At 41.8% G+C, this 12940-nt stretch overlaps 1 protein-coding gene across 1 annotated transcript in view; it reads left to right on the forward strand.

Moving 5' to 3' along the window:
• Positions 1-12940, forward strand: part of LOC126237376 (dynein axonemal heavy chain 7) — a 1033797-nt gene that overhangs the window by 47542 nt on the left and 973315 nt on the right. The gene's annotated exons all lie outside the window — the stretch shown is intronic.

Raw genomic sequence — 12940 nt, forward strand, 5'->3', positions numbered from 1 at the left:
AGAGCTTCTGTAAAGTTTGGAATGTAGGAGACGAGATACTGGCAGAAGTAAAGCTGTGAGTACCGGGCGTGAGTCGTGCTTCGGTAGCTCAGTTGGTAGAGCACTTGCCCGCGAAAGGCAAAGGTCCCGAGTTCGAGTCTCGGTCGGGCACACAGTTTTAATCTGCCAGGAAGTTTCATATCAGCGCACACTCCGCTGCAGAGTGAAAATCTCATTCTGGAAACATCCCCCAGGCTGTGGCTAAGCCATGTCTCCGCTATATCCTTTCTTTCAGGAGTGCTAGTTCTGCAGGTTCGCAGGAGAGCTTCTGTAAAGTTTGGAAGGTAGGAGACGAGATACTGGCAGAAGTAAAGCTGTGAGTACCGGGCGTGAGTCGTGCTTCGGTAGCTCAGTTGGTAGAGCACTTGCCCGCGAAAGGCAAAGGTCCCGAGTTCGAGTCTCGGTCGGGCACACAGTTTTAATCTGCCATGAAGTTTCATATCAGCGCACACTCCGCTGCAGAGTGAAAATCTCATTCAATGACTAATGAAGGTCGAGGCCAGCGGGGTTATGGGAACATTGGATATATTTCTGGGAGAGTTCCCATTTGCGCAATTCTGAAAAGCTAATGTTGTTTGGAAGGATCCAGATGGCACAGGTTGTGAAGCCATCATTAAAATGAAGAATGTTGTGTTGGTTAGCGTGCTCAGCAAGTGGGTGGTCTAACTGTTTCTTGGCCACGGTTTATTGGTGGCCATTCATGCAGACACACAGCTTGTTGGTTGTCATGCCCACACAGAACACAGCACATTGGTTGCTGCTTAATTTGTGGATCACGTGACTTGTTTCACTGGTAGCTCTGCCTTTGATGGGCAGGTGATGCTCATCACTGTAGATGCCACCTTCCTTTGCACTATCGTCCCTAATGTCCATGGCATAGCTGCTGTGGAGCACTATCTTTACCAACGGCCAAAAAATTCCAAACCTACAATCTCCTTCCTGGTCACCATGACCAATTGTCACCTCTCCCACAACTACTTCCCCTATGAAGGCATCTGGGATACAGATGGGCACCCACATGGCACCATCCTATGCCAGCCTATTCAAGGACCATGTAGACGAACCTTTCTAATCATCCAGAATCCCAAGCACCTCACCTGGTTCAGATTCATTGATGACATCTTCGTGATCTGGATTGACGGTGAGGAGACCAGGCCATATCAAACCTGTCAACCACTAGGATACCTCCATTTTGACAGCTGCCACCCATTCCGTACCCAGAAGTCCCTTACATACAGTCTATCCACCTGTGGCAGTTGCATCTGCAGTGACAAGCAGTCCCTTTTGAAATATACCAAGGGTATCACTGGGGCCTTCACAAACCATAATTACCCTGCCAACCTTGTACAGAAACAGATATAGTTCCTTGTCTCTCCAGTCACCCTACACCACCCCAAGTCCCACTGTTTGCCCACAGAGGAGCATTCCCCTCGTGACTCAGTACCACCCAGAACTGGAGCAACTGAATCACACTCTCCATCAGACTTTTGACTACCTCTCATTGTTCCCTGAAATAAGGAATGTCCTACTCACTCTCCATCCTACCCCTTGTACTGTGATATTCTGCAGACCGACACAGTATCCTTGTCCATCCCTACACAACCCCGATCCCAACCCCTTGCCCATGGTGCGTATCCCTGTAATAGATATAGATGCAAGACCTGTCCCATACATCCCCCCACCACCAACCACTCCAGTCCAATCACAGTGTCGCCTGTCCCATAAAAGGCAGGGCTACCTGTGAAACCATTCATGTGATCTAAAAGCTAAGCTGCAACCAATTTGCTTCATTCCTTGTGGGAATGACAACCAACAAGCTGTCTGTCGGCAGAAATGGCCAACAAACTCGCCAAGAAACAGTTGGACCACCCAGTTGCTGAGCACGTTGCCTGACACAACATTCTTCATTTTAATGACTGCTTTGCAGTCTGTGCTGCCCAGATTCTTCCTACCAACAGCAGCTCTTCTGAACTGCACAGATGGGAAATCTTCCTGCAAAATATCCTGCATTCTCGTAATCCTCCTGACCTCAACCTTCATTAGTCATTGTCTTTCACTCACCTATCCCCTTTTCTGTTCCCACTCCAACAATACACAGCCCTCTATTCCACCAACACACCCACAGCCTTTTTATTCCCCCCCCCCCCCCTTGCCGCCAGCCCTCTGTCTAATCTCCTGACTGCACCTAGCTGTCATACCCTCTGTCCTCTTTGTCCGTCTGTGCTCCTGCAAGCAACACTTTACTGTTCGCCACCCCTACTCTAGCATCCCCCCCTCCCCACCCCATCCTCCTCCTCCTTACCCCCACCATCCAGATAACTTCTCCCACATGCACAGCTGCTTGCAGCCTGGCCTTGGCAGTCAGAGACAGTGATCATGTCTGCGAGTTGCATTTGCACGTGTCAATTGTTATAAAGGTAATGATCACACAAGGTCATTTGTAAGTGAAACTGTGGCAGACTTTGGCTCTTTGGTAGGACACCTGAAAAATTCAGTCAGTCTACAAAAGTAATTACTTACAAACATTTGCGCAACTAATCCTCGGATACTGCTCTAGTGTTTGTGAGCTTATCACATAGGACTAACTGGTGATATGTAACACACACAAAGAAGGCAGTATGGAGGGCCACAAGTTTGATCACCCATCGTCATGTACATCACACGGTAATAATTAAAACTGTTTTCATTTATTAGTGAGCTGATTGCGCCACCTGGAGCCAATATTATACAACTGCCTCTTGAAGCTACATGTTCTTTAGCAAATCAGCATCGCCACTCATTGTTCAGACAGTGTAAAGTACTTAAGGCAACACTAACGCTTACACAAATCTTCATCTACAGTCCACCTGTTACATATCATATGTGGCTGCAGACAGGTCTTATACTTCAGCCTTGGGCAGAGAATGTTGTGGATGAAACGATGTAAGGAAATTGTAATTTGGCTAAGACTTTGGCTCAACTGGAATTTAAACATTTATTACTTGTGCACATAAATTGGTGTAATACTCTAAAAAACTAATATTAAATCAAAATTCCAATTGATTTCTTTGGTTCTTAACTTTTGCTACTTGTGACAATCAAAGATTCTTGTCTCTACAGATTCAGTACTCTTCACATATTGTTATACAAGTTCCTCTATCCTTCCCAAAAATAATATTTTTTAGTATGTACAGAAGTCCCTTGCTCTCAAACCTTCTCCCCCCCCCCTCCCCCCCTCCCCTTTGGGAATGTCCCATACCAGACGAGTGTAACCCCAAATGTTTGTGTGGTAGAGTAATTATGGTGTATGCATACGTGGAGGCAGTGTTTGTGCAGCAATCGCCAACATAGTGTAACTGAGGCAGAATAAGGGGAACCAACCCGCATTCTCCGAGGCAGATGGAAAACCACCTTAAAAACCATCCACAGGCTGGCCGGCACAGTGGACCTTGACACTGATCTGCTGGGCGGATTCATGCTGGGGACCGGCACATTAGACCATGTGGCTAGCCGGGCGGTCCTGATGAATGGTACTTGAAGTTTTATCCACACAAAAAGAAATGTTTCACAAGAATAATGATGATTCTCAGTAAAATGTTCATTCACATTAAAACTCAAATTTTAAAAAGCTGGTTTCATGTCTATGTTATATCACATGAACGCACTGTACAAAATTACAAAGTGTTTTTTTCTAAACTGAAAATTATTTTAAACTGATTTCACAAGCAGAAACAAAAAAAAAAAGGTAAAATGGTGAGAAGTAGTCCGGGTCCTTACTGTCCCCAATGAAAAACACAGACAAACTGGAAAAGAAATTGTGCAGGTTACCTTTTATAGGGACAACATCAAATAGCATAAGTAACATCTTGAAGGCAAAGGGTTTCTCTGTGCTTTTCTATGTCTCTCAGACAGTAGGCAGTTTCTTGTTCAATGCTAAAGACAAACAACCAGCTATCACAAACAGTGAGGTTTATAAAATCACAGGCTGTGAGTGTCAGTCTTGCTACGTGTGACTGACAGGAAGGTCAGTCCGTATCAGGCTTAAAGTACACCATAGAAGCAACAGATTGAAGAAGCCTGATTCAGCTTTTGCAGAACATTGCCTGAACAATAACCACAAATACATAATAGATGTAAAAGTCCTATGCACAGAGGAAAAGGGGGCCAAACTCAACCAATTAGAAATTTTAGAAATGAAAAGACAACTGTGTACATCCTCACACCTATTATTAAACAAGCAAACCCAGTTCAATTATTCACATTTTTTAGATGAAATCACAACCCCAGGATAGAAGGAAAACTCTGGGTCCCAGTCCATCGTATTTAAAAAGCTCGTGTCTGATGTATAACTTTAGTCCAGTCATTGTAGTGTAATTGCTGGATGTGTAATAATGTAGTTAATTTATTAAAAAACAGTCAGTGATGTAATGGCACATTAAGCTATGGATCAATACCTTAAGAAGTTGAGATTATTATCTTTGCCTTGTCATCATTTTTATTTGTGCATTATCATCTTTCAGAATCAGTAATGTACTTCAAAATGGGTGTATAACCCGAAACCTAGGTTGTGCTGTAATATTAATAATAAAATTGTGAAACAAGGCCAAAAACAGTGTTTGTTTAGTTAATTTGCGATGTTTGACCAAGAACCTACAGTTGATTCAATCTCATATTTTCCCTTAATTTCAATTTTGTAACTGCTTAGTCAGATCAATATCTTGATTTAAATATTTTTTGTTATCAGTTACTTATAGTTATGTACATCATCATGATCATCAGTACATCCTATCATTGTGCTTGTTTTATTCAAATAACTCCTATTCCAATTCTGTAATGATACAGTGAAGATGTATATGCTGTAGATATGCCAGACAAACAATCATTACTTCAGAAACTTGTTAATCACATATCAAAGTTTTAGTCCAGCAGGCAACACTAACCCGCCATGACATTTCTCTTCATTACACACAGCATACTATCATGAGTGAGAGTAATATAAATTACATAACATAGTATCATTATGTCCCTAACACATCCTCAATGTATCATCATCATCAACCCTAATATCATCGCATTAAGTGGTGTGTCTCATTATCTTGGGAGTGGCCGTGTCTTAGCGCCATCTTTGTAGATCAGTGTGATATACAACATAAGCAACACCTCAATATTCTGTGTCACATAAACTTCAACTTGCATCATCACAGCATCATATCTCTTCAAAATGCCCAAACCATTCATCCTGATAATGCCCAAATTAAATAATGTTCCACAAATAATCAGTGTGCGCCACTCATGACAACACCATCTATTTTTACTCAAATAGCTCATTACCTTGCAGTTCTCAGACATCACATAGTATTTCCTTGGATCTGACAGTAGCTCTAATAAACATTTTCTCCTAAGAACAAACATAGCTGGACAAATTGATGTAGATTGTAGAAGTTAATCTTATATTTTTGTTTGACTGATGACCTGAGATGTTAAGTCCCATAGTGCTTAGAGCCATTTGAACCATTATATTTTTGTTTGGAACTGCCCCATTTCTCACACTGTAAAATTATTCACTGACTGTATTCACACAGACAGTTATGGTTATTTTAAGCCTGACTCCCATACACTATATTTCAGTATTTCATAGGTAAATTACTCCTTTTCATTTTTTGTCAACAGTTTTACACCATAATTGTGGAAATCTCATTGGCTTATAAGTATATAATGCTTAAACAGAATATAGGAATTTATCTCATTTCCTTGCAGCTGTACCGTAAATCTGTTAGAGTTCGTTGCAGATGGTAAAATCTTCACATAGGTTTCCTGTCCAACAAGATTGCTACTGTCTGTTTCAATTGTTTGCTCTTTTCTGACAACAAATTTGAGTTTAAAGGAAATTGCTTTGTTTGTTTCTAGTTTCTTTGTCACTGGAGTTAATCGTATTTTCTAATTTTCCAATTTTAGGCATGAAAGATTTGTTAACTGCAGTTAGTTGTTGATCGTAAATCCTTCATTTTGGCTAACATTTCAGAGCTGTACCACAATAGATACTCATGTCATGTCTTTGCCCAAGAAGGTAGATGCATGGTCACACTGCCAGGACATGTGGTGACTCTCATTGTGTGGCTGGCAGGGTCTTGCGGCAGAGTGTCCGGGCAAGGCTGGGGATGGTGAGACTACTAGGTCGAGTTGTGAGGCATGGATAGTGCCATATACAGAGTCCATTACTGAGGTGAGACATGCAGGGCATGTTCTTGTGTACAAGAGGAGAAGTTCCTCGACAGGGCTCAGGATCATACATCTTCCCAGTGGAGTTTTCTGCTACAGTTCTCTTGTTGCCAATTGTGTCTCTTCCTTTGATTGGTGACCGTCATGGTCACTGCTTGTGTCTACACTGGCATTTTTGTGCCAAAACATCACTCTAGAAATTATATTGTTAGTGGGTTTTGCAATACTGCTTGGTCATTAGTAAGCCACTTAGCCAAGTTGTTGGGAGAAGCTCTGATGTTGGTGTGCTGGCTAATTCTTTGCTACTTGGAGTGAAATTGTCCTCCTTTATTTTGGTCCCTCATGCTGCCCCCCCCCCTCCCCTACTCAGCTATACAGCCTAATAAGCCTTGGCCTTTTAAGACTTTTTTTAATTAAAAGTTGCTAATGCTTATATTTTGTACTGAAGTGTGTTTCATCCCACATGGCATATTTTATGTGAAGAGGTATTTTAAAAGTCTAGGTTTCACTGTGGCACTGTAAACTCCCCTTTGTCTGTTACATGATGAAAGCATATTACTGTGTAATTTAACTTTGGTATCATAAGGCAGCATCATAGTCCTTGTGTGTTCACATATGGGGAGTGTAAACTACTAGTTTTGGTATATTGTGTATTGTATTCTGCTTGGATGGTGTTTGCTTAGGTTGAGTTTTGTAGTGCCTCTAGTGTTCACTCCTCCCTTTGTGGCTGACATCTTACTTAAAAACTGTTTTAATGCAGTGTTGCATAATCCCCAAGTTGCCTGTGTTGCACGGTATCCCAATGTTTTGTTTTTGTGATTTGTGAAATTGAAGCCGCACTCTCTGATTGTTGGGCAACAGGGAGTTAGTTTTTGCAATTTGGTATTGTCTCTCAGAGGAGAGCAGTAGGAATTTATTTTTAAATTTTGGCTGAAGTTTTTAAAGACTCTTTCCTATTGATTAATTTTATTAGGTTTATTTAAATCGTTCTTAATTAACACTGTATTGAATTGCCAAATTTTATTAAATTATTTGGAAAATCTCAGCATTCAATATTTGGATCTTGTCTTTTCTAAAATTAACGTGATCTGCTTGAATTGTAATTGTTGTGAGTTTAATAAATTATGTTGACATGTACGGTATGAACATTATCAATGATGTTTGGTCTCTTATGGCCCAGTTCTTCCTTTCAGAGCAACCAAAATGCAAAATGTGCATTACAGCTTCAGTCATCAAATCTAAAACTACTTCTTCTTTACTGTATGCCATTTTGATTACCTAAATATATGATTCGAAACAGAAAAATGTAAACTTGGATTTGCACTTATCTTTGTTCATGCTGTGTCCCATTGTCTTTCAGTCCTTTGCCCATTTTAATTACCTTTTACTGTTTTGTACTTTGATAGTTTACACATCCAGATACAGTACTTTCATCATCTTTTTTGCTGCAGTATTTAATATCCACACAAAGTTTTATCTTGAAAATCATAAACAAGGTTAACACATTGTTCACAGTACAGGATTCTGGAACAATTCCCCAGGTCTGATGGAATCCTGCCCTGCCTATAATTGAAATATTGTTAATTAAGTGACATAATGAAAGTACAGTCACAATTCTGTCAGTGGTTATCAAACATAGACCTGATTAAGGTTTGTGAACATTGTGAAAAGTTGTTAGTTGAAAACAATACTCATCTCTGTTTGTCACTGTAGATGATGTTGTTATTGTGTCCTCGGAGTTTTTTGTGGCAGCATGACTGGATAAAATCGTCTTCAGTTTTTCAAGGAGTGTCAATTCCAATAAAATTCTTGAGATCTCGATGGATAGCTCCGCCATCGTTGTTAGGAGTACAACTACTGACTGCAGGGACTGGCACTATTTCCTGCTTATATACCTATGATTACAGCCACTGGCACCAACCAGAGAGGGCTGAAAAGATGCGTGCGCGGAAGGCGAGTTGGGCAACTCGTAGCAGGTCCAGCCCGCCACGGGCCCGAGTGACGTCAGGTGGTATGAGGGGCCAGCACCACGTTTGAAAAGTAAACAGGGGGGATGCAGGGTGACAGGACATAGGGGCTTGAAACTGTTGAGTAATGGGTGTGAGGGCAGTTGGTTACCTTAGGTTGTGGCCGGGATAATGTCAAGACTGGAGAGTGAGATGTTAAGAAACTCCAATCTGCGCAGTTTAGAAAAGCTGGCGGTGAAAGGGAGGATCCAGATGGTGAAGCAGCTATTGAAGTCAAGCATTTTATGTTCATCTGCACGTTGTGCCACATAGCTATGTCTCCTTTGAAGGGAAGGTATACAGACAAATCTACAGCACAGCCATGGACACCCCTGCAGCACCACCCAATGCCAACCCGTTTAAGGTTCCATCTAGAGGATACCTTCCTAGTCACCACAAATCCCTGGTCTGGCTCAGGTTCATTGATGATGTCTTCATGATACGGACTCAAGGCCAAGACACCCTATCTTCATTCCTTCACAACCTCAACACTTTCCCTCCCATCTGCTTCACCTGGTCCCCCTAAACTCAGTGTGCCATCTTACTTAGACGTTGACCTCCTCCCCTCTGATGGCTCAATCCACACTTCTGTCCATATTAAATCCACCACACATTAACAGTACCTGCATTTCAACAGCCATCCCTATCCCACCAAAAAATCCCTGCCATGCAGCCTGACCACCCATGGATGGCGTATCTGCAGTGAAAAAACTTCCTCGCCCTGTATGCTGAAGGTCACACAAAGGCTTCCACTGGTACGTATTACTCCCAGGCCTAGTCCACAAACAGATTTCCTGTGCCATATACCCATACACCCCCAGTCTACACCACCCACCAAGAATAAAGGAGTGCACCCATTTGTCACTCAGCACCACCCCAGACTGAAACAACCAAATCACATCCTTCATCAGGGCTTTGATTGTCTATCTTAATACCCTGAAATGAGTGACATCCTACTCAGGATCCTTCCCATCCCTCCTAAAGCGGTGTTCTGTCACCCAGCATACCTACACAACATTATGGTCTCATCTCCTCTCCCCACCCCTCCTCCCCTCCCCCCTGCCCGACACACACACACACACACACACACACACACACACACTCTCTCTCTCTCTCTCTCTCTCTCTCTCTCTCTCTCTCTCTCTCTCCCTCCCTCCCCACCTGTACCCTGCTGTCCCTCCCCCCTTCTCTGCCCACTAAGGACTGCTGCTTTCGTTTAACCCTATAGCTACAGAGTGGCTAGAGATGGGGGGGGGGGTCATTTGTGCAAGAAGTGTGCCAGCTTGTGTGACTGTGTGTGTTTTTCTTCCTTTTCTGAAGCAGGTTTTGGCGAAAAGCTCAGTGTGTAACAGTCTTTTTGTTGTGCCTGTCCGCATCTCAATGTGTCACCTTTATAGTGAGTATTTTCCAAAAACTGTCTTGAGTAGCTAGTTTGGCAGCCTACATGCAGTGGAAGTATCTTGGACCTTGCAGCTACAAACAGGCTGGATCGTATTGATGGCATTAGTATAGAGATGGGGATTAGTGATTTCATGATATCATCATACCAACTATTGTTACGAAAGTTAATAAATCAGTCAAGTGGGCTAGGATAGTGTTTCTGCTAGATAGAGCAGATAAAAAGTTGTTAGTATCTCAATTAGGCAATGAACTGCAATAATTTAGTTACAGAATGATGGCCGTAAAGGAATTATGGGCAAAATTTAAACAGATTTTAAATCATGCTCTGGACAGGTGTGTGCCTAGTAAGTGGATTAAGGACAGAAGACACTCACCATGGTTTAATAACGAAATTCGGAAAATGCTGAGGAAGCACTTTCAGTTCAAAAAAGGGTGTGCAAATGACAACAGGCAAAGGTTAATTAGATTTGTGCATCTGTGTGGACGTAGCATAGAACGGCTACCATGTCTTACCGTGGTCCTATGTAAAATCTCTTGAGTGGGTCTAAGGCCTCCATCCAGGCTCATTGACCAGCCTTGTTTAGCAGTAGAAGATAGCAAAAGGAAGGCCCAAGTTTTAAATTCCATGTTTAAGAAATTGTTTGTGTAGGAGAATTGTGCAATCGTACTGTCGTTTGACCATCGCACAGAGTTCCATATGGATGACATAGTAATACGCATCTCTGGCATAGTGAAACAAATGAAAGAGTTGAAGAAAACAAATAAGTTGCCAGGTCCAGATGGAATTCCGTTTCAATTTTACAAAGAGTGCAGACTGTGCATGTGGAATAGGCTCCCAGATATGTGACTGGCTCGAAAACTTCTTAAGTAATAGAACCCAATTTTTTGTCCTTAATGACGGGATCCATCAGGAATGCCTCAGAGAAGTGTGATAGGACTGTTGCTATTTTGTATGTAGAGAAATAAGGCAGACAGGGTGGGCAGCAATCTGCAGTTGTCCACTGATGATGCTGTGGTGTACAGGGAGGTTTCGAAGATAGTGACGGTAGATTGATATAAGATGATGGCCCCTTACTTAGTTCACTTTTATCGTGAATCTCTCGACCAGCACAAAGTGCCAAGCAACTGGAAAAAAGTGCAGGTGACTCCTGTATACAAGAAGGGTAAAAGAACAGACCCACAAAATTACAGACCAATATCCGTAACATCAGTTTGGTGCAGAATAGTAGAGCATATTATGCGTTCAAATATAATAAATTTCCTACATATCAAAAAGCTCATGTCCGCTTTAGAAGGCACCGCTTGTGCAAAATCCAGCTTGCTCTTTCCTCACATGATTCATTGCAAACTACGGATAAAGGGCAACAGGCAGATTCCATATTTCTATATTTCTGAATAGCATTCGACATTGTACCCCACTGCAGACTGTGCATGCAGAATAGGCTCCCAGATATGTGACTGGCTCGAAAACTTCTTAAGTAATAGAACCCAATTTGTTGTCCTCGATGACGGGATCCATCAGGAATGCCTCAGAGAAGTATGATAGGACTGTTGCTATTTTGTATGTAGAGAAATAAGGCAGACAGGGTGGGCAGCAATCTGCAGTTGTTAACTGATGATGCTGTGGTGTACAGGGAGGTTTCGAAGATAGTGACTGTAGATTGATATAAGATGATGTAGACAAATTTTCTAATTGGTGTGATGAATGGCAGCTGGCACTTAATGTAGAAAAATGTTAGTTAATGTGGATGAGTAGGAAAAACAAACACATAATGTTTGGATACTGCATTAGCAGTGTCCAGCTTGACACAGTCACATCATTTAAATAACTGGGCCTAATGTTGTGAATCAATATAAAATGGAATGAGCATGTGAGGATTGTGGTAGAGAAAGTGAATGGTCAACTTCAGTTTATTGGGAGAATCCTGGGAAAGTGTGGTTCTTCTGTAAAGGGGACTGCATACAGGATGCTAGTGTACATATTCATGAGTACTGCTAGAGCGTTTGGGATCTGCACCATGTCAGATTGAAAGAAGACACCAAAGCAATTCAGAGGCAAGCTGCTAGATTTGTTACTGGTAGGCTCGATCAGCATGCAAGTGTTATGGATATGCTTCAGGAGCTCAAGTGGGAATCCCTCTAGGGAAGAAGACATTCATTTCGAAGAAAATTACAAGAAAGTTTAGAGAACTGGCATTTGAAATTCACTTGCAAGACGTCAAGATGGCCGCCGAGTGAGATCACAGGTGTTTTCTTCGTCCTCTAAAAGAACTTATTTAAGAGGAAGTAGTGTCAAATTAAAATTTTTTGTTTTGTTTTGTATACTTGCTGTAGTGACTGTTCTTGTCACACAACTGAATATTAGCGTCCCAGCAGTGCTTGTTCTTGAAAAAAAAAAAGCTTGTTCTTTAGCTGAATCCCGATAATCGCGACATAACCTGAAATTTTGCATGACATAAACACAAAAAATTCTATTCAAGTTTTCTTGATAGTGGAAAATTCATTTAAGAAAGACTGCTACTAGTTTCATCAGTGTCTATTGTCACAATAAAAGTGTAATTAAATGTTTCTAAATCGTATTTAACTAACACATTTCGTATTGTTTACTAGTTAGACGCGATCTAGGCCTAATTTTTCCGAGTTAGAAACGTTTAAAAACCTGACCAAACACGCCTGATAACGTAAATTCTATAAAAGCAAATTAATTACAAATTCATTCTTCTGTCATTGTATCTCTAAAAAAAAACAGCCAATCTCGCATCCTTGACAGATTTAAAACAGTCTTTAAACTTAATTATTCTTTCGCAACTGACCATGAGTGAGAAAGGTAGGAGCTGTTATGGGGTAGTGAGTAGAGGGATTTGTTGCCAATCTTGTAGGAAATATTTTCACTGGAGGTGGGGGGTGGGGGTTGGGATGCAGTGGGGAGAATATTGGGAGAACAGAAGAGGCTCTCTTCTGGAACTATGGAGTATGCAGTAGGAACATTTTAATTGAGGAACAGGAAAGGAAAATCTATGCCCTTCAGGCGCAGTTGGAGGAAGCAAGGAAGGAACTCACAAGGATCAAGGGAGATAAGGGGGAGGAGGGTGGTTGGGAAATGGCAGGTGGTAGGGGAGGATAGGAAGATAGGGAACGCAATCGGACAGTTTTATCATCAACACAAAAAACAGGTATCTACCACTGCCAGAGTTAAGTGGAGAAGAGCATCAGGTAGAACGAGGAGCAGGAAATGTGCAGCACACTTCAATCGAGGCCAAGAAGCCTAGGAATGTACAAAGTGTCAGGAAGAAGAA

The sequence above is a fragment of the Schistocerca nitens genome, chromosome 2 (assembly GCF_023898315.1).
Source record: "Schistocerca nitens isolate TAMUIC-IGC-003100 chromosome 2, iqSchNite1.1, whole genome shotgun sequence".
Classification (NCBI taxonomy): Eukaryota; Metazoa; Arthropoda; class Insecta; order Orthoptera; family Acrididae; genus Schistocerca; species Schistocerca nitens.